Source organism: Pantherophis guttatus, chromosome 4 (assembly GCF_059756535.1).
Source record: "Pantherophis guttatus breed Tessera chromosome 4, ASM5975653v1, whole genome shotgun sequence".
Taxonomy (NCBI): domain Eukaryota; kingdom Metazoa; phylum Chordata; class Lepidosauria; order Squamata; family Colubridae; genus Pantherophis; species Pantherophis guttatus.
Window position 1 is genome coordinate 117082667 of NC_142066.1, and position 19556 is coordinate 117102222.

The 19556-nt window shown below is 35.4% G+C and overlaps 1 protein-coding gene across 2 annotated transcripts in view; it reads left to right on the top strand.

Moving 5' to 3' along the window:
• JAZF1 (JAZF zinc finger 1) overlaps window positions 1–19556 on the top strand; it is a 151860-nt gene that overhangs the window by 14396 nt on the left and 117908 nt on the right. The gene's annotated exons all lie outside the window — the stretch shown is intronic.

Genomic DNA, 19556 nt, shown 5'->3' on the forward strand with positions numbered 1-19556 from the left:
TAAGCAAACACCATGTTGCAAAAAAGAACAATAGTGCAACTTCCTCATTCTTAGGGGTTTTGTGGCTTTTTAAAATTCTAATAAGTTTGGGAGGACTTTCCTTCAGAGGAAAGTTATTTCCTAGAAGGTAGCAATTGAAGAGGACTTCCTCTGAGAAAGAAGGTAACACAGCCCAATTTTCTAGATCTCACTGGACATGTTAGAAGTAGGTGATTCCAAAGGTATTCTGTTTCTGTGTCATATAGGCTATAACCAGTATCTTAAAAGGTAATAACCAGTATCTAAAATGGCACCTGGATACTTTTCGCTTCAGGAGGGATTGTAAGTGGTGCACAGAATGAAGCTTTACAAAGGCCATACTATTTATTTTATTTATTTATTTAGATTTTTATACCGCCCTTCTCCCACAGGACTCAGGGCGGTGAACAACCAAGAATAAAAACATCTAATACAAAATTTTAAATTTTAAAAAGAATTAAACAAAATTTTGGCCCAATAAGTTTAAAACTTACAATTAAAAATATCTAAGATGGGGTGGGGGGGTTAAGCCAGCCCGGCTTGATGAAATAAGAAACTTTTAAGGGCACGGCGAAAAGCACGGAGATCTGGGATCCTACGTATCTCCGGGGATAGGTCGTTCCAGAGAGCAGGTGCTGCCACAGAGAAGGCCCTCCCTCTGGGGGTCGCCAGCCGATATTGTCTGGCTGATGGCACCCTGAGGAGTCCCTCTCTGTGTGAGCATACTGGCCAGTGGGAGGCTATCGGTGGCAGAAGGCGGTCCTGTACTAGTTAAAGACTGCCACCTGGTCTTTAAAAAGGAACCAATGAGTGAAGGAAGATTTCTGTATTATGAGCTGCTTCAATGGGGAGGAATCCACAATAAGAATCTTCCTGGAATTGGAATACTCCAAATCCAAAGTCACTCTGACATTTTAGGATTAAACCTAAGCATGTTCCTCCCTGTATGGATCCTAACAGGTGTAGTGTTGAATACCTTCTGCATACTGATGTTATCAGATCCTTACCAGAAGTTTAATAGGTAGGGAAAGAGTGTAGTACACAACATAAAAGCTTCTGGGTTGCTGAGAGAATCATCCATTGAGAAAGGAAGATACCATTTCAGAACCATACCGTTCCTCTTCGTGGAGGCAGGGTCAGAAAATACCTGATAGAGGGTATCAAAGGCTTCTGACCAGCGGTGAAATCCAGCCGGATCTATCCGGCTTGTGCGAACTTGTATTGCCAACGGCGGGAGGCTCCGGTCACCCACAGGGACATCATTACGTCCTTTTTTTGACCCTCTGTGCATGCTCGGTTTTGACCCTCGGCGCATGTTCATGCGCACACTCCCACTCCCAAACTGGTAGCAAAGTGCTGCTTCTGACAAGTACCTGGCACTCCCCCTATACTGGTCTAAAAAGAGGAGGTCACAAATATGGTCAAAGTACTCCCAGTACCTGGGGCTGCAACTGGAAACAGATACAGATGAGCCAATTCTCTGCAGTTGTAGCTTCACTAAATTGCATAAAAAGTTGAGTCAGAAGACAAATTGATTATTCTACAAAAGTTCTCAATTCAAGACTGAAGATTTCTTCAAGGCAAGCAGCCTCACCTCCTCTTCAAAGATGCATTTACCTCTGACATTAAGTTAAGAGAATGTGATTTTGGGGAATATGGGAATTAGAAAAGCACAGCAGCTTTGTTAACATTTAAAGAAGGAACTGAGTTAACATTTATTAAATACTTTAAAATGAGTCACATTACACATTACTATGAAACTTTGTTTCCCCTGAGACTAAATACAGGGGAAGTCCTTGACCTACTGTATGTTCATTTGTTCAGTAACCAATTAAAGTTACAATCATGCTGAACAAATGGTGGTTATAACCAGTCCTAAGAGTTCCTGGGTACGTGGCAATTGGTTCACACTTAAGACCAGTTGCCCAGCTTGCAGTCATGTGATCACTACTTGCATCCTTTCTCCCAAAGATTGCAAATTGCTGGGATAAGTCTCCCCCATGTATACATCCTCTCCCAGCCCCATTACACTTGTTATGTTGGTCACTTCTGTGTTTTTGAACACTGTCCCCAACTCACAACCAACCTTGAGCATCCTCCTCAATCTTTGCTGCGCTTCTTGTGTACCCTTGCACTATTGCGTATCCTTTTTAGATTCTTGTTGTATTGCTTACGTACTTCTCTGTACCTTTGTACACTCTCCCCAGCCAATATCACACCTGTTGCATCCCCCCCTCACTCACTCCCCAATCCAGGAAGCCATTTTTCTGCCCTCAGTCCTGCAACTTTTTCACTGATTTTGCTTCTGGGAAACTAGTGGGAAGTTGCCTTGTCTAGTGACTGTGGAGATCATTTAATAATGTCAACTGGTACTGCAGGGATTGTTGTCACTAAGTGATGCAGTCATGCTTTAGAACTGCATTACTTAACAATGCTTTCATAAGCAGAGGACCACTTATATATATACTTATAAACCTTTCACTTTGACATTAAAAGTTTTGCTAGGGTTAGGACTCCAAGCTTTCCGCAGAATCATCCTTCTACCCACATCTTACAAATAGTTCCCTCGTCAAGTTTCCCCTTCTGTCTAGAGCAGAAAACTATAGCTTTTTTATGACTTGTAGACTTCAACTCCCAGAATTCCTTAGCGAATCATGGCTGGCTCAGGAATTCTGGGAGTTGAAATTCACAAATCACAAAAGGACCATAGTTTCCCACTCCTGCTCTAGAGGATCTGTGTTATCAAAGTCTACTTTTTGTAAAATTAAGAAACTGATGTCAAAGATATCATTTGTAACTTAGTTTCATATAATGTATCATTTTCTGTTCCCTTAGGGCAGCGATGGCGAACTTTTTTGGCACTGAGTGCTCAAACTGGAACATGCGCCGGAGCACTGGAAACCCAAAGACCAGCTGGCTGGTGCGCATGCACATGCCGGCCACCTGGTCTTTGGGTTTCCGGCACGCGCATGTGCACCAGCTAGCTTGTCTTTGTGCATGCAAGAACTCCAGAAACACGAACCAGCTGACCAGTGTGCATGCGCACACTGGCATGCCTGCACACATGTTCTGGTTTGGGCACTCGATGTCAAAAAGGTTTGCCATCACTGCCCTAAGGGAACCAAAAGTGACACATTATATGGAACTAAAGTTTCTTAATTTTACAAAAAGTAGAATTGGATAATATAATTCAATATAATCAAGATTATAATTACAATAGGATAATTAAGTAATTGAGGGAAACCCTCTCATTCATGTAGCAATCCAAACTAAACCATTTTCAGAAGATGCAGAAATTTATAATTTCTGGAAATTCTGAAGCCATGGAGAAAGCCCTCAGTAATTGAAATACATGTCGTGTTCTTTTTTATGAGTTCATTTTGCTGTTGTAAATTATGAAATGCATTGTTTATGCCTTCATTACTCATGAAATTATCTTACACTTTATTTTATTGATTTACTACCACAAAGGAAAACAATATATGTGAATGTAAAAAAGCAAAATATATGCTAACTCAGGATATACTTTTCTGTTTGAGAAAACAATACAATTAAGTTTTTAAATAAAAAAGTAATCTTTATTATATTGAATTATATTATCCAAACTTTCTTTCATGGTTTAAAAAAGGTAATTCATGGCTGAAAATGCATACCTTTCATAAATCAGTCTTTGATATCAGGTGTATATGTCTGTGGCTAAGATCACATAATAATCTTTACAATCTTTACAACAAACAACAGCACCAGAATTCTACAGAATTAAATTTCAATATTTTAGAAGTATAATTTAACAATATATTAACATGTTCAAATCTTAAATCTCCTCCATCTCTTCGATCTTTTCTTCTGTTTCTTGATAAAGTAAATTTATTCTAAGATTTTAAAAAATCAATTTTTTAAAAACATGTGATAACTTCAGAACTTTATCCAATCCCTTTAAAAATTAAATTACAACTCTAGTACATAATCAACAGACTGTGTCATTTTTATATACTTCGGATCAACATCCCATACAATATATACATTATATACATTCAATATATAATCCTCAATAACCTTATGTTGATTATGTACTAGAGTTGTGTAAAGGAAAATTGTAATAAAAATTATTTAAAATATGCACACACACAAAAAATACAATTGTGAAAAGTTGGAGTTCTTCCCTCACAGAAGAAAGGTTGAAAAGCATAAAAAAAACCAGATTCATAGACCAGATAGAAGAGAATAGTCCCAAGAAACCTAGCAAAACCACGTGGTGTTATACCAATATGGCGCTTTCCATTTTATTTATTTTATTTATTTATTTATTTTGAATTTGTATACCGCCCTTCTCCCTGAGGACTCAGGGCGGTGAACAGCCAAGTAAAAACATCAAGTACAAATATTAAAATACAGTTAAAATATACATATATAAATTTGGCCCCATTAATTAAAAACAATAAACAAAACACTTAAAAACACTTAAAAAATTAGGTCAGCCCGGCTTGCTGGAAAAGGAAGGTTTTAAGGGCACGGCGGAAGGCACTGAGGTCTTGGATTCTCCTTATCTCTGGAGGCAATTGATTCCATGTCTTCCCATCCAGCCACGTACCATACATTTCCTGCTCACTGCATCTGGAAGCAAACTAAAAGGAAAGGCACTACTTTCAGAACATAGCCCTAAAACCATCTTTAAGCTGCCTCAGCTGTGGGTGGACAGGTAGATAAACATGGTGATTTATCAGTACATGGTTTTCACTTACCTTTGCTACCGGTTCAGAACTGGAAGTGCACGCATGGTGCTTTTGCGCATGTGCAGAACATCCATGATGACGTCCAGGTGGGCGGAACCTCCCACCGCCGGCGCTACAGGTTCGCCCGAATCAGGGCAAACCAGTAGAAATCCACCACTGTGACATATCCCTTGGAAATAGCTAATGGCTGTCTCTGTGCTAAAACAAAGAGGCTGGGTGAATTTGTCCTTTAAGACGAAAAACCTCATGAAAGCATTTTTCTGTAAAAGCCACTAAAGGCTGCTGATTAACTGTGTGGAAGATTCAACACTCTGAACCTTTTTTGTATATAGTCAGCCTTGAATCTGTATTAGTACTTGATACAATGTCCCCTCCTTGGTGCCCCCTTCAATTTTTCACAACTGTTTTTGTTTCAAGCATTTGTGTTTTTCTTGATAGACAAATATAATTTTCCTAAGGCCTTTAATTTTCATCCAAATGGAATCACTTTTTCTTTCAAATGCATCATCAATAATTATGGATAAACAAGAAGCTCTCAACTTACAACCATTCATTTGTGATCTTTCTAACAGCACTGAAAAAAGTGACTTGCAATAGGTCCTTGCACTTATCATCGTGACGGCATCAAAATTCAGGTGCTTGGAATCCAGCATGCATTTATAATGATTGCAGTGCCCTGAGGTCATGTGATTGCCATTTGTGACTTTGCAAGCTGTCTTCCAACAAGCGCAGGCAAGGGGAACCCAGATTCACTTAATAGTTGCATGATTCAAATGAACAACTGCAGTGATTTACTTAAGAGTGCCAAAAGCATAAAATTGGGTGCATCTCATTTAACAACTGCCTTGCTTAGCAACAGAAAATCTGGTCCCAATTGTGGTTGTAAGTCCCTGTATGTTATGAACTTTCATGTTACAAATTGCATCATAACAAGTAGCTCAAGACTAGTTACTTTTCTTGGCCCAATCCTTAGCAGTTCAGGAGTTAATATAATTCTCTGTACATCTTTAAAATAATCATCATCAGATAGTCAGCCAAACTGGCAGCATTCTCAGAAATAATTGGATTGGGCAGCTGTTACGGACTTTTTTTCCCTCTCTGCTAGGGATGATCCCACTGATGATATTTGGGGGATGAATCTTTTTCTTGCTCATGAGACAAGTACCAAACTTAGTAGAAGCTTTAATTAAAGTTTTTGCTTACTATTATATTTACAAGCAGTCGAATTACAGTTTCAGCAGCTCATGGAGAGAGAAAAAAACAAACTGCAGTTCAGTGTTTCTCCACCTTGGTCAGAGGTCCTCATTAAATTATCATACCTACAAATTATCATGCTGCTTCTTCTCAAGATAAACTGTTATGCAGAAAGGGAATGAGAAATAGGAAACAAAATGCAGGAGATGATAATAGGTCAGACCCACAGTAAATCTAATTTATCCTACTGTAGCATTCCAAATTTTTCCTTTTCATTATCCTTAATTTCCTGAGTTCATACAGCAGTTCATATATTGCCTATTCTTTGATTTCTCATCAGTCACTTTAAGATATCATCTCCATTCAAATACAATTTTCTTGAGCTTTCCTTTCCTCTTTTTTCATTCATTATTTATGTATTTCTTTTTAATTCAGTCTTCATTAAAATATCTTTTTGATCAACCACTTGCTAGTTATTTATTTTTGTATTCAATTCATATAAATTCATTTATTGCTCATTCATCCTTAATACTTTTCTTCTCTGTTTTCTTTCATGCACTTTTTAAGTAACTTGTCCCATTGCCTTCAAATTTTAACCTTCTGTTGGCATATCCAACTCTTCCATGTAACAAATAAAAAATACATTCTGACTTTTTTTCCTTTCAATAGATGGTCATTACTTACAACTGACCTTGTACTAATCACTGTCTTTTTAATAGTATGTCTCAATTAATTTCCCAATTTTAGTAATCATTCTAGTACTTGCTCTATTTTTTCATTATTTCTGTCCAGTTTGCAATCCTTCAATCCATTTTCCCTATTAAAGGTAACTATTTTAGACTTTGATGCTTTTGTTTTCAAATGCATACTCCTACAAACAATTTGGGCTTCTGATGAACAATTCTGCATCACTGACTTAAAAAGGAAAACACCCATTTATATCCTGAACCAACACATTTGTAATGTCACCACAAGCATTTCTTCTACATACCGGTATATCCATAAATGAATTATAACACAAAAGGAACATCAGACAGTTTATGTCACTCCTTACTCAATATTGAACCATGTGCTAAATAATTCAGATGAAACTTTCTTTCTAAATGGAGATTTACTAAAATGGTTTGCATTTTTATTCATTCTAGACTTCCAAGCTGCCCGGTCATGTTTTCTATACAATGTTTTATTTTTATACATCCAGTCATGTCACCTAATAAAATTAGCATTTTTGCACTATTTTTCTCAAAATGTCTGATTTTTTTTATCATAATTCATTAAACATAATATAGAATTATTGCCAATCTATGATTCCCTAAGGATAGGTTTTGTGTAGGGGTTAAGGTATTAGGCAAGAAACCAGGACCTATGAGTTTTAGTCCTATCTTACGGACAAAGCCAACTGGGTGACATTTAGTCAGTCACTCTTTCTTACCCTTAGGAAGAAGGAAAAGACAAACCATTTCTGAAAATGTTGCGAAAACAACTGCAGGGAAATGTCCAGGCAGTCATCAGCAGTCAAGACTGACTAGAAAGTGCCAAAAAGAAACAGAAAAAATAATTTCTGTTTTCATATACACTCCCAGCAATATAAATCATGCCAATTGAATTTTTTACATACATTTTAACCCTTTCATAATTAAACTTGCCTTCTCATTTTCATATATGTATATGTATTAACTCCATTCTAGAGGACATCATATTTTATTCACATCGATTATTATAGTTTTCCTCTTGCTCTTTGTTTCATGGATACTCAAGATTTCTTCTTTTTCCTTTTATTCCCCATGCATTAATTCTATACATTGGGGTCATCACCAGATTATCAGGCTTTGGTCAATAAAAGTTTTCACACAATGTTTTTTACTAAGACAAAAATAATAAATTACCAGTCTTGTTTAGACTATAGGTAATCCCTAGTAATAGGTCAAAACTGTCCGTTTAGGAATCTTTTGCCTATATGCCACAAACTCAAAGATTAAGTTTATGTTAAGCAGTTTAGGATCTCAAATAAAGAGTGTCTTGCAATCTGACATATTATTGTCTACATCCCATCAATTAGGAGGAAGGTGCTGTGTAGTGACATTTAGGAAATTATATTAGCTATAGTTGTTAAAGGAAAATGTAATTTAGTCATGCAGTAATTATACTTTAAAATGTTTTAAATTGTTTTAAATGGAGCTATATCCTGCAAAATTCTAAGAAAGATAGAACCTCTTAATTCTGTCAGTTTCACAAGTTGGCAAAAAATTATGTTGTAGACTAAAGAAATTATCAGGATCATAATAAAGGTAGTTATGGATGTTGACCATGGATTCTCCCACATGTTCACATTTCTTAAACTAGGTTTTGAAGCCCTTCCGGAAGGTTGGGGGTGATAGAATGTTCTACAGGGCACGACCACAGAAAACTGTTTTCCTAGATACTGCCAGCTGAAATTGCTTGACTGACAGGGGGATGGTAGCAAGCCTCTTCAGGTGGAATGAGTGGGCCTGGCCAAACTTAACATAGCGTCATGTTATGGAGGAAATCTCGATCGATCGGAGCTCTGTTATCGGCTGCAGAGGCCTTCAGGAAAGCCTTGCCAGCTGCAGGCCTACTGCAACTGTCCGAAGGTAAGTAGTAGGGTAGCTCCACCCTCACATCCCCATCTGAGCTTAATATGAAGTGGCCAGGGTCTTAATTAGGGCATATTATGGGGGTAGAGCTTATATTGTGTGCACATGTAAAAAATCAAGCTAGGACTTACTTTCGTAGGTAAGTAGGTAGTATTTGGGGGGAAACACAGTATCTATGTGGTCACTAGGAGTGCAAAAACAAAGGATAGAAATAGAATACTTATTAACATAATATTGGTGTTATCAAGATGTGAAATAGAGGTAGAAATTAGAAATACTACAATAAATATTGTTATATAATATGTTAAAATACGTAAGATCTCCGACCTCCGGGTGTTTCGCTGCGCACTAAAGACCCTGTTGTTCCGCCAGGCCGGGCTATTAACATAACGATTTTAAATTGGGGTATTTTAAATTTCTGGGATTTTAATTGGAGCCTAATTATTTAATGATTTTAAATTTTAATTGTTTTGTTCTGTGTTTTTAATAGGCTGTACACCGCCCTGAGTCCTTCGGGAGAAGGGCGGTATAGAAATAAAATAATAATAATAATAATAATAATAATAATAATAATAATAATAATAATAATAATAAATTAATTATTAATTATTATTATTATTATTATTTAATATTATTATTAAAATCAGCAGGTAGATGAAAGTATAAGAAGTTGAAAGATGACTGTATTATGTATAATGTTATTAGAAAGATGTGACTATAATTAATGCAAGGTGATCGAAATTGTCAATTTTATTATTAATATTTGGTATCAAAATTAACACCCAGAAACCACACTATTCATACATTTAATACTAATATGCATTTAAAAATAAAAAACTTAAATAATTAAAAAAAACTTGATGGTACATAACCAAACATAAATATGAGCACATAGTTTTACTGAAGTTCTTTCTAAAAGAAAATATTTTTCTTTTTCCAAAATTTTGTATCTTGTGTAGTCCACACACATACTCCAACACAAGTCTAAAAAACAAAAAAAAATGTCTATTTTAACATATCTAATGAGAAAAAAGCCATCATTTTCTGAAAGTTCTATTGACTGTAACTCAAGATACAGGACATGAAATAAAGTATTTAATTTACAAAGTCATGTTTGAATTTGATCTGAACCCCAACTGTACAATAATTTCAGTTAGTGGAACCAACTCTCCAGAGAAATAGTTGCTCCCCTTCAAGTGGAATGAAGACAGTCTTTTATTGTGGGTCCTTTAATTTGCATTTTTATATTGAATAAGAGGTTGGTCCTAAATAGTCTCTTCCATCACAGCTGGAAGAAATTATTTAGGCCCAATCACTTATTCAATACACTTTGTGGTAGTTGAAAAAATCTTCAGGTTCATTTCCCAGATATCATCCTCTTCTTCCTTTGTTTGGAAGACAATGCTTGCCCTCTTCTGGTTGTCTGATGCTTCACCGATATCTGGGATTTCTTAAAGATAATAGTTATAAGTTCATTCAGACCACAAGTATATCTCTTCTGTGCTGTAAATTCATCTGGCCCAGAATTTAATTTAATTTAAAGTAAACATCAAGTCAGTGGCAGGAACCAAATTTGATCTAGCTGTATCTGCTCAAATCTGATCTAGATGTAATACTACAATGAGGTCTATGATTTACAGCTCACAGCTCCTTTTTAAGGAGCAGGTGACAGCTTTGATTAAGAAGACTTTCACAGAAATCATCATGTGCCAATTGACTCTTGCCTGGTCTGGTCCAGTCCCTTCAGACATTTACACTTTGGTCACCTTGTGCACAGATTCCTATAATGTATTCTATATGGGGCTGCCTCCAAGTCACTTTGAAGATACAACTGGCCCAAAATTTTATTTGTTCATTAAATTTCCATACCACCCATTTCACTTGAGTGACTTAGGGCAATTTCCCATAGCTAAAGACTGAAAACATAGTTAAAAAGAAGAATTAAGGTTAAAATGTAAAGGTTAAAGTGAGATTATTTTTTTTTAATTAGAAGGTTTAGAAGTTGAGGAGGAGGAACAGATTGACTCAATCCCAACTAGATTGAATGGCTGTTTGACTCCCTGAATATTTACTGGTAGGACTTTTTCACCTTTGGTTTTGGATGTTATGGCTGGGGCTGGCAAGTGGGTTGAGGGATTCTTTCCAGTTGGTTAGCTTTTAAACCTTCTGATTAAAAAAAAAAAAATCTCACTTTTAACCTTACATTCTGTTTTTTAACTGTAACAAATACCAATCTTAATAAAAATCACTAAAGGAGAAGCTAAAGTATTCTCTTCCCTGCCAAATCACCTTTTTTTTCATAGACAACTTCTTTCTCTCCATTAGACAGTGTAATATGCTATGTATCATGTAAGAAGAAAGAGAGAGCTTTGATCTCTCATTCTTCCCAGTGATCATCAACTTACTGTTCTTTTATGTTGGGAATGAGAAGAAGTAACATGTTCCTTTCCACTTGGTTTGGTTTCAGGAGATCAATATGGAAAAGTGGATCCTGATGATTCACAGAGTAGTTTTATTCCTTTTGGTCCTTTTTTTCCTGTTCAATAGTGTCCAATTCTTGGAGATTTCCTGAACAGAAAGCTATCCCTGCAGTTTTCTTGGCAAAGATTTCAGAAGTGACTGGTCCAAGATCACCCAGATAGCTTTGTATATAAGGTAGGAATAGAATCCACCGTCTCCCAGGTTCTAGCCTGATGCCTCAACCACTACAGTAGACTGATCTCATTGGCCGTATATGTATATGTATATACCGGCAAGAAGCACTATCCCAATCTTTTTCTGGGTGTTGCATGCACTATGCTGGCATTCATATCTATCATTAACAGTAACTACAATAGCCTAGTAAGGTAACAACTGAAATGTTGCTAATATACAAAGAACATCTTGTTCATCATCTTTGCCTCTATTACCACAAATTCTTTAACTGTTTGTTTCAGTTGCCAAAAGGTTGATCTGGAAGATAAGGGCAACTTTGGTTTATGAGCTTATGAACTTTCTCAACTTTTTTCAGTTCTCATTCCACAGTGAAGTTTTTATGTAAAAGGTTACAAATCTTACTGTGAAAATGATTATGATGGTTAAAAGAAGAACAAAGTGTCCATATTCTTCAATAAAAATCTTCACAGTACTTTTTAATCCTGCCAAATTGCTAAAAACATTGCAGTGAAGAAAATAAAAGCATGATTAGGAAGTAGATAACAACTTTCAGGAAGAAGAATAATCTGTTATATTTAATACTCTAATACATGTAAACAAGTACATATTACTACTTTTGTCTAATAAACCTGTCTTTATGCTTTGTATGCTGGTTAATTACAAAATGTTCACAGAAGTAATTATACTTTGCCACTAAATATATGACAGAGTTTTCAATGACTGAAGTCAGAATTATATTTGGGTTTTTTAAATTGTATAGATAATATATTTTGAATACTAGTCTCAACAAGAGCAAAGTATACTTTAAGAAGAAATGTACCAGGAAGGGCTTGCAGAGAGAATCTTGTGCTGTTGGCATATTTCTATTGCCTGTTCCAAAACCAGAAAATGACAGCCTGTTAAGAGTATGAATATTGCAATAAGAGCTAGAAAAAAAATTACAGGACGTGAATACCATACAGGTAGTCCTCAACTTAGGACCACAGTTGAGCCCAAAATTTTTGTTAACTGAGATAGTTGTTAAGTGAGTTTTGCCCTATATCATGACCTTTCTTGCCATACTTGTTAAATGAATAACTGCAGTTGATAAGCTAATAACATGGTTGTTAAGTAAATCGGGCTTCCCATTGACTTTGCTTGTTAGAAGTTCACAAAAGTCAGACACATGACTCTAGGATATTGCAACCTTCATAAATATGAGTCAGTTGCTGTGAATTTTGATCACATAACCATGGAGATGCTGCAACGCTTATAAGTCTGAAAAAATGGCTTTAAGTCATTTTTTTCAGTGCAATTGTAACAGGATTTCCTTGTATTTCTTGGTAATCTGCACAAGATATCAATCATATACTAACCTTTTTATTATTGTTTTTTTGAAAAGATTTGATTTCCAAAGTTCTCGGCCCCCACAATCCCTGAAAGCAGCCTACATACTTTAGATGAAGGAAAACTCTTATCCTTTTAAAATTTAACTTCTTCTATCATTTCTATTGCTATTTTGATTTCACCCAGCAGAGGGCAGTGCAACACATACTGGCTCCAAGAGCAGAAAAGCAGAGGTTTCCTAGATATCAATTACTGGATTGTAAATAATTTACAGGGGCAGATCTCCAACTGTTGGTAACTTAATCTTTTAGAATTTCTATGTTAGACAAATAAAATTAAATTAGAAAAATTCCTGCAAGTTAACTTTCATTCTCTTTTATATTACTGTGGTCCCTCTGATATTTATAAACCAAGTTTCTGTCTTATGGTTCGTTTGTATGTTATAGTATCGTATGCTTGTCTTTCTAGCTTGACAATCCCTTTACCTCTTACAACTTTCCCCAGTAAAATGTTATCTCTTTGTTGTGTGAAAGTTGCACTCTTGTAAAGCAGTTTTGTGTCCTGGACTTTGCTACTAAGGACCACAGAGTTCTCATTCTAATGACAATATTGTCACTTGTTTTAACTTTTTGTAAACCTTGAAATGAAAAATAAAAGTTGTTTAATTTAATTATATATCTCCATCGGTATTCAAAATGTCAGACTTATTCTACAAGTGTCTTAATAATATAGGCCACTTTTTTAAAGCATGGAGTCTTCATTTACTGCTTCATGCCCTCAGATTTATATTAATTTTCCTGGTATAAATAATTTTAACACTTGTAGGATTCCTCTGGAAAATACACTTTGGAAAGTGATAACAGCCATGAAGGTTGTTGTTTGTCAATTTTGCAATTGAAGTCCAGCTATATGGAAAGTGCCCAGTTTGAGAAAGGCTGATCTAATCCAATATCCCATTTGGGACAGGATATTTCCAATAGGAAATGGTTTAGTTTCTAATTAAAAACTGTTACAGTGAACTCAGCTTATCTAAATAATTAGTTCCATAATTAAATTGCTTTTGGACCCTAAAATTGTGTTTAGGTTCCAAATGTTCAATTAAAATTGTAAAGAAAGTCCTTTCGAGACATTATGTTTTGCCCTCTTCTATAACCCCACCTCTATCTTTTCTGGAAAATACTATTTCACTTCCATTAAAATTGTTCTTTCCTTTGAAGTGATTCAAAGTTTGTTAACATGTTCATTTTGAAAGCATGAATCCAAATGATACTCTCCTGCCAATTATACCTAATGTATTTCTCATCTTTCAGCGAACTGACCTAATCCTGTAATAAGTTACCTTTCATGCTACTCCATGCCTTATTTTTGGTCTAGCCGAGGGCTGTCAAACTCCTGGCCCGCAGACCAGATGCATTACGTGCTGGCCAAGCTGACACCCAATTTAGCGAAGGGGAGAAAGTCCCGATATGTCACGTGATGCTGTCGTGATGAGGTCAGTTTGACACCCCGGTCTAGTTGGTAGCTTCTAGGCTTCCATTAGTCAGGAAAGAAAGACTATTGTTCTTCTTTTTCAACAATGGACTTAATACATAATATAGTCGAAGTGCTGACCCAGTGGCTGGATGCTGTTAAGAGTCTGGAAGGAGAAGAGAGAGGAAGAGTAGATTTCAGAATCATCCAAGACTGAGTAACTTTGGATTTGCAAATTTACCAATTTGTGACTTTAAATGTATTCCCCATGTGAGAAATATTCTGCTGTATGAATGTTCTCTTAGATACACAGCTCTTGTTTTAAGAGAGGTGGCAGGTGTAGCTAGGAGGGCTTTTGTAGAGTTATACCTTGTACACCAATTGCAACCATTCCTGGACTGGAAAGTCATTGTCACACTATCTCATCCCTTGGTTATCTCTCGTTTGGACTATTATAACACACTGTACATGGGCCTGCCCAGAAAGACCATGTGGGACCTTCAGCTAATACAGAATATGGCACTGATGGCTTCGATATATTAGGGTGACTCCAATGTTCTGGAAGGTATTTTGGTTATTGGTTGACTTCCAATGTGTTTAGTTGTGCTATTAATTGTTTCCTTAAAGGCCTCATATTTCTCTAGACCTTGTTACTTGAGAGACCATCTTCTCCTGTATTAATCTGCTTACCCATCTAATAAATTAAGCTTATTTTACTGTAGATCCAGTCCTCACAGGTTTGACACCTGAAAGGGCCTTGGAAGCAGATGTTTTCAATTCCCATCCCATTCTTCAGAACTGCTCTTGGCAGGATTTCAGTCAGCTTTGCTTTAGGAAAATGGTCTCTTGCACAAGAAAAAGATGTGTTCTAAGTGAAGTTGGGTTTAGTGAGTACATGGAATTTGCATTTTATATTTTGCATTCTTTTGATCTTTTTATTTTTTATGTGTATTTCCAGATAGAAAGACATTATTTTATATGTTGATGTAAAACCTTCAGGAATGGTTGGTAAACAAATAATTAAATAAAGATAAATAACCAGCATGGCCAACTAATTGGGAAAGAGGCACATTCCTATAGGAAATGTCTGTAGGATGCCGCATATTTAAGATGAACAAGGCTTAAATGCATATTTTTAATCTTATTTTTTCCTTTCCTTTTTGTTTTTTAACTATAATCTCTATCTCATCACACAGCAATGAGGATAGAATAATCTTACCAAAAATCAGAATTGTTTGCAAAAGTTTATTTATTTAGATTGTGTAAATGGCTACAAAGTCAGAAATGACTTTGAATGGCCTTCAAAGATTAAAATTCTGAAGAATTAAAAGCAGTCATTCCTAAAATGAATTATGTGTTCTAATGCTAAAATCCAATCCACAATAAAGCTCGAGTACCCTCCCTCAAATGCCTGGGAAACAGCCAATTCTTCAGAACTTCCAAAGGCTAAAAGGTGTTGATGAGATTTAGATATCTGGGAGGGATTTTTTTTTTTTACAAGGCCAGCAATATCGCAGAGAACACACAACTTCTAGGTCCAACAATATGATATTGCTTGATGGAAAGGATCTGGAGCATACCCTGTGTGTTAGATCTGGTAGGGCGAACAGAAACAGTGGGAGAAAAGCAGTACCACAAGTAGCTAGGCCCTATGCCACACAGGTCTTTAAAGACGACAAACGGCACCTTGAATCACACTTGGAAGCTATGGGGGGGACCCTGTAAAATAAGGCCAACATCACTGTAGACACATTTACAGAAACACTTATCAAAATAAATAAAAGGTATTTCATCTAGATAAAGTATAAAATTAACTTTTACACAGCTGATACAGTTATATATGGTTTGCTTTCCTCTGGATGTTATTGATCTCTGCCAATGTTTTCTAATTACCTATATTTGTCTATGGAGATTCTCCACAGTATTTGATACTGTGAGGACCACTTGGAATCGTTGAGGAAGACTATTTATAAATAATGGTAAAACGTATTATTTGCTTCTGTGTTTATTTCTTCTGTGTGCCGTATCCCACTACTAGGCATTAACTTTCTTGGTCTTTTTCCTGAATCCAGCAGTTTTATAGAATTCAACTTCAGAGATTTGAAAACATTCTTAATTCTAAAAGCTTGATTTTTGATATTGGTTTGCTAGTATTGATGCATTCTTTATAGATCAAATCGGCAGGGATATACACAAGTTTCTGATGTATAACCCTGTCGAAATTTTGTGTGTGTTTCTGAAAAGAAAGGCAGTTTCTCATACCGTCTTCTTAGCCATTGTTGATGTGATATGACAGGTACAAGAACAGAAGTTACAGATGAATGGCTACATTTTGCAAATCTTGGCTGGGTTGTTCTTTTCTCAGCACATCGTGGTATAGCTTTTCTGTCAGTATAGTTAATTTAGACCCATCTTCTCAGACTTGGTGCCCTCCAAAATGTGATGCCTAATTTCCTGGTTATCATCAGGAGGAATCTAGATTTCATAATCTTGATTAGGAGGATTAAATGCAAAGTTTGAATAAATATATTAGGATTTCTGCTTTGGAAAACTGATCTGGAAATTACCTTGATGTAGCAATCTAATGTACGTGCTTGAAAGTTTAGCAGCTCTTCTTAAGTAGTTTTAGATAACTTCTGGCTTCACTTTGAATATTTCAGTAATTCTGTAGTAGCCCCAATCATGGCATGTTTTTGTTTTGTTTATGTTTAGAGTTTAGGCAGGAATGGCCTGGTAAATGTTTTTGAACTCTAATGCTCATTAGTTGTAGGCATTGTAATGATCATATCAGAAAAACTATAGGAGCTGCAATCTAACAATTATACACATATTGCAGATCCTGATTTTGAAACATATAAGACTCTGATTTAAAACTTGGGCCAAATGATTTTGAAAAAGGAAGAACTTTATTGGTTTCCCAAACATCTGCAGACAGGTGAACTCTGATTTACATATTTTGAAATCATGTGAAAAATTGCACTTTTATCATTCTCACGACCATTAATTGCAGAGCCTAAAATATGAACCAAAAAAAGGTAAACCTAGAAACTGAACAGTAGGGCTACCAGACCTGAGATGGGAAAAATTGGACTGGAAACACAGAGACAATAAAAATGAACTCTATTCCCTTCTTATTGTTGCCTGAACTTTTGAAGCCTATATCTGCAGCTTTTTAATCTTCTGCACTGCATGCCTGCTAAGAGCAATAAAATTGAAAATCTCTAAAGAGCAATCAATGCCAGTATTTCAAGCACTTTGTTCTTGATTTTGAGAACTTTGAAAATACTCATTCATGCTCGGTGGCACCAGCAATAATATTTTGTCCTATTGGTCCATAGAAGACCCAAAAGAGGGGAAAAATACAGAACACTTACTCTTCAGTTTGAATCTGAAAGTCAAAAATACCTTTTACAATATGCTTATTTTCCATATTACTGTATGCTATTGAAGTTGAAATTTATTTCTCTTTTGGAGATTGGAAGCTGGTAAACAGTTTTATTAACTGATTTTTCAAATTGCTGCTCCTTACGGAAGTGTAATTTACTTTTTTTAACAAATATTTTCACTCTTAATTGTGAATAAAATCATTCTATTATATAGTGTTTTTTTAAAAAATCACCTCTTTCTTCATTTTTTCAAGCCACATTTTGTATTATCAGATCACAAAATTATAGCTGGATTAGACCAAAGGCCTAACCAGTCTAGTTTGTTAATTCTATGAAAAATCAACAGGTTATGGTCTCCAGCAACTGGCATTGAGAGATATGTTGTCTTTTATACTAGAGATTAAAGAACCATCATGTATTTTGATAAGATTCTATGCAAACAAATACACTTCTCATTACTACTGAAGTACATTTCAAACTAAGAGTTTATGGTTATTGAGTTATGAATTACTTTAAAGTTATGGGATCAGCTTTTACAATGCTTTTCCTATAGTTTCATGGATTTGCAAAATCTGAAAAGATCAGGAAAGATGCCAATCCAAGTCTAATGTTGATAGGAATGCTATTGTATCAGTTTGGTAAGCGGTGCGTTAAAACTGCTTAAAACTGAATGGCTGGAATGGCATTCAAGTAGACTAAATAATGTGATACCAATAATAATAACCCCAGATTTTTATCCTAGATGGATAAATCCAGTTTAAACATCTGGCTGACTGTGCGATGAGCCATACGATTTTTTTTTTTTTAACCAACCCAACAGGAAATTTGAAAGAAATTATGTAAAGAGGCTATGAACTCTCTTTGTCCATTAGTAAAATAATTTCCAAATACAGAACAGAAGAGGGAAATGTCACTAAAAGAAAGATACTTTGAAGAAATAACAAAAAACTATGTCTGCTAATGGGACATACTGCATGGCAGAGTCATATGACCCAAGATTTTAGCTTATTTCAAAGGATTTTAGCTTAAAAAATTGCAAAAGCCATGCCCTGCATGCTTTGTTTATTAAATATATATTTTTCCAATTTCTTCAATACATTGATTTTTTTTATCCTTATTATACTTGCACTGTGAAGTGAAATTTTGACATTTATTTTTATATTGTACATTGCAGGAGCAATATCTTTTTATGTAGGCAAGCATTGGTAATGAACAATGAATGCAGTCTTTAGAGCAATTTACTACATCTGTTAATGGATATTTGGAATTATTAATTTTAAAAAAATCTTTTAGTGGCCTAATTGCATATACTCCATTCAATGAGTAACGTTAGTTATCAGTTTCCATTTGGAAAGTCCTAACAGCTGCCTTTCTATTCAGCTGAGTGTAACTTTTTGCTGACTATATAGGTTACTGGTTCTATACCATCTCTCTTTTCTCTTCTCCAGTATAATTAGCCCCACCAATTTCATTGATTCATAGAAAAGCGCAAAAAGAATTTGTAACAATTGGTCGTGTGTTGATTTGAACTTTTTATAAAATTACATAGCTTAGCAGTTTGCAGGGTTCATCTGGCAAACATGCTAATTATAGAGAATCAGTCCCATTTTTTAAAAAAACTGAAATGCATTTGAAGTCCATTATTTAGGTGGCTGTATTTAAATGTGATAATTTCCTCAAACCAGTTATATTATAATGAAAGCAAATAGTAGGATTGTCAAGTAAAAGCACTCAATGGATTTTGCTGGCACCATTTAAAGTGTTTTGAGCTTCTCTTCTGATATTGGTGTAAATATGTGAAAGAGAGCAACCTTTTAAATATGCTTATTGTTGAGTCCTCAAATTGAATAGCCTCATTCGATACAGGATTCACCTTCCTGTTTTCATCTTCCTTGCCTGTCTATTTGTCTTTTGTGCACAGATCATCTTCTCTGGAAGCACATTAGTATTTGCATTCATGTAGTATTTTTTATATTTAAATTTTCTCAAAGAATGCAAAAATAACTATTCAAGTGAGATTAGCAATCAAAGTCTTTTCTTTGCAGATTTTTCTTTCTTTTACAGACCAACTATATACTGTCCAGCTTTTGCTTCATATCCTGCTTGTCTTCATTGAGAATAAATGTTCCAATGCAAATTACAATCTGATATTATACATT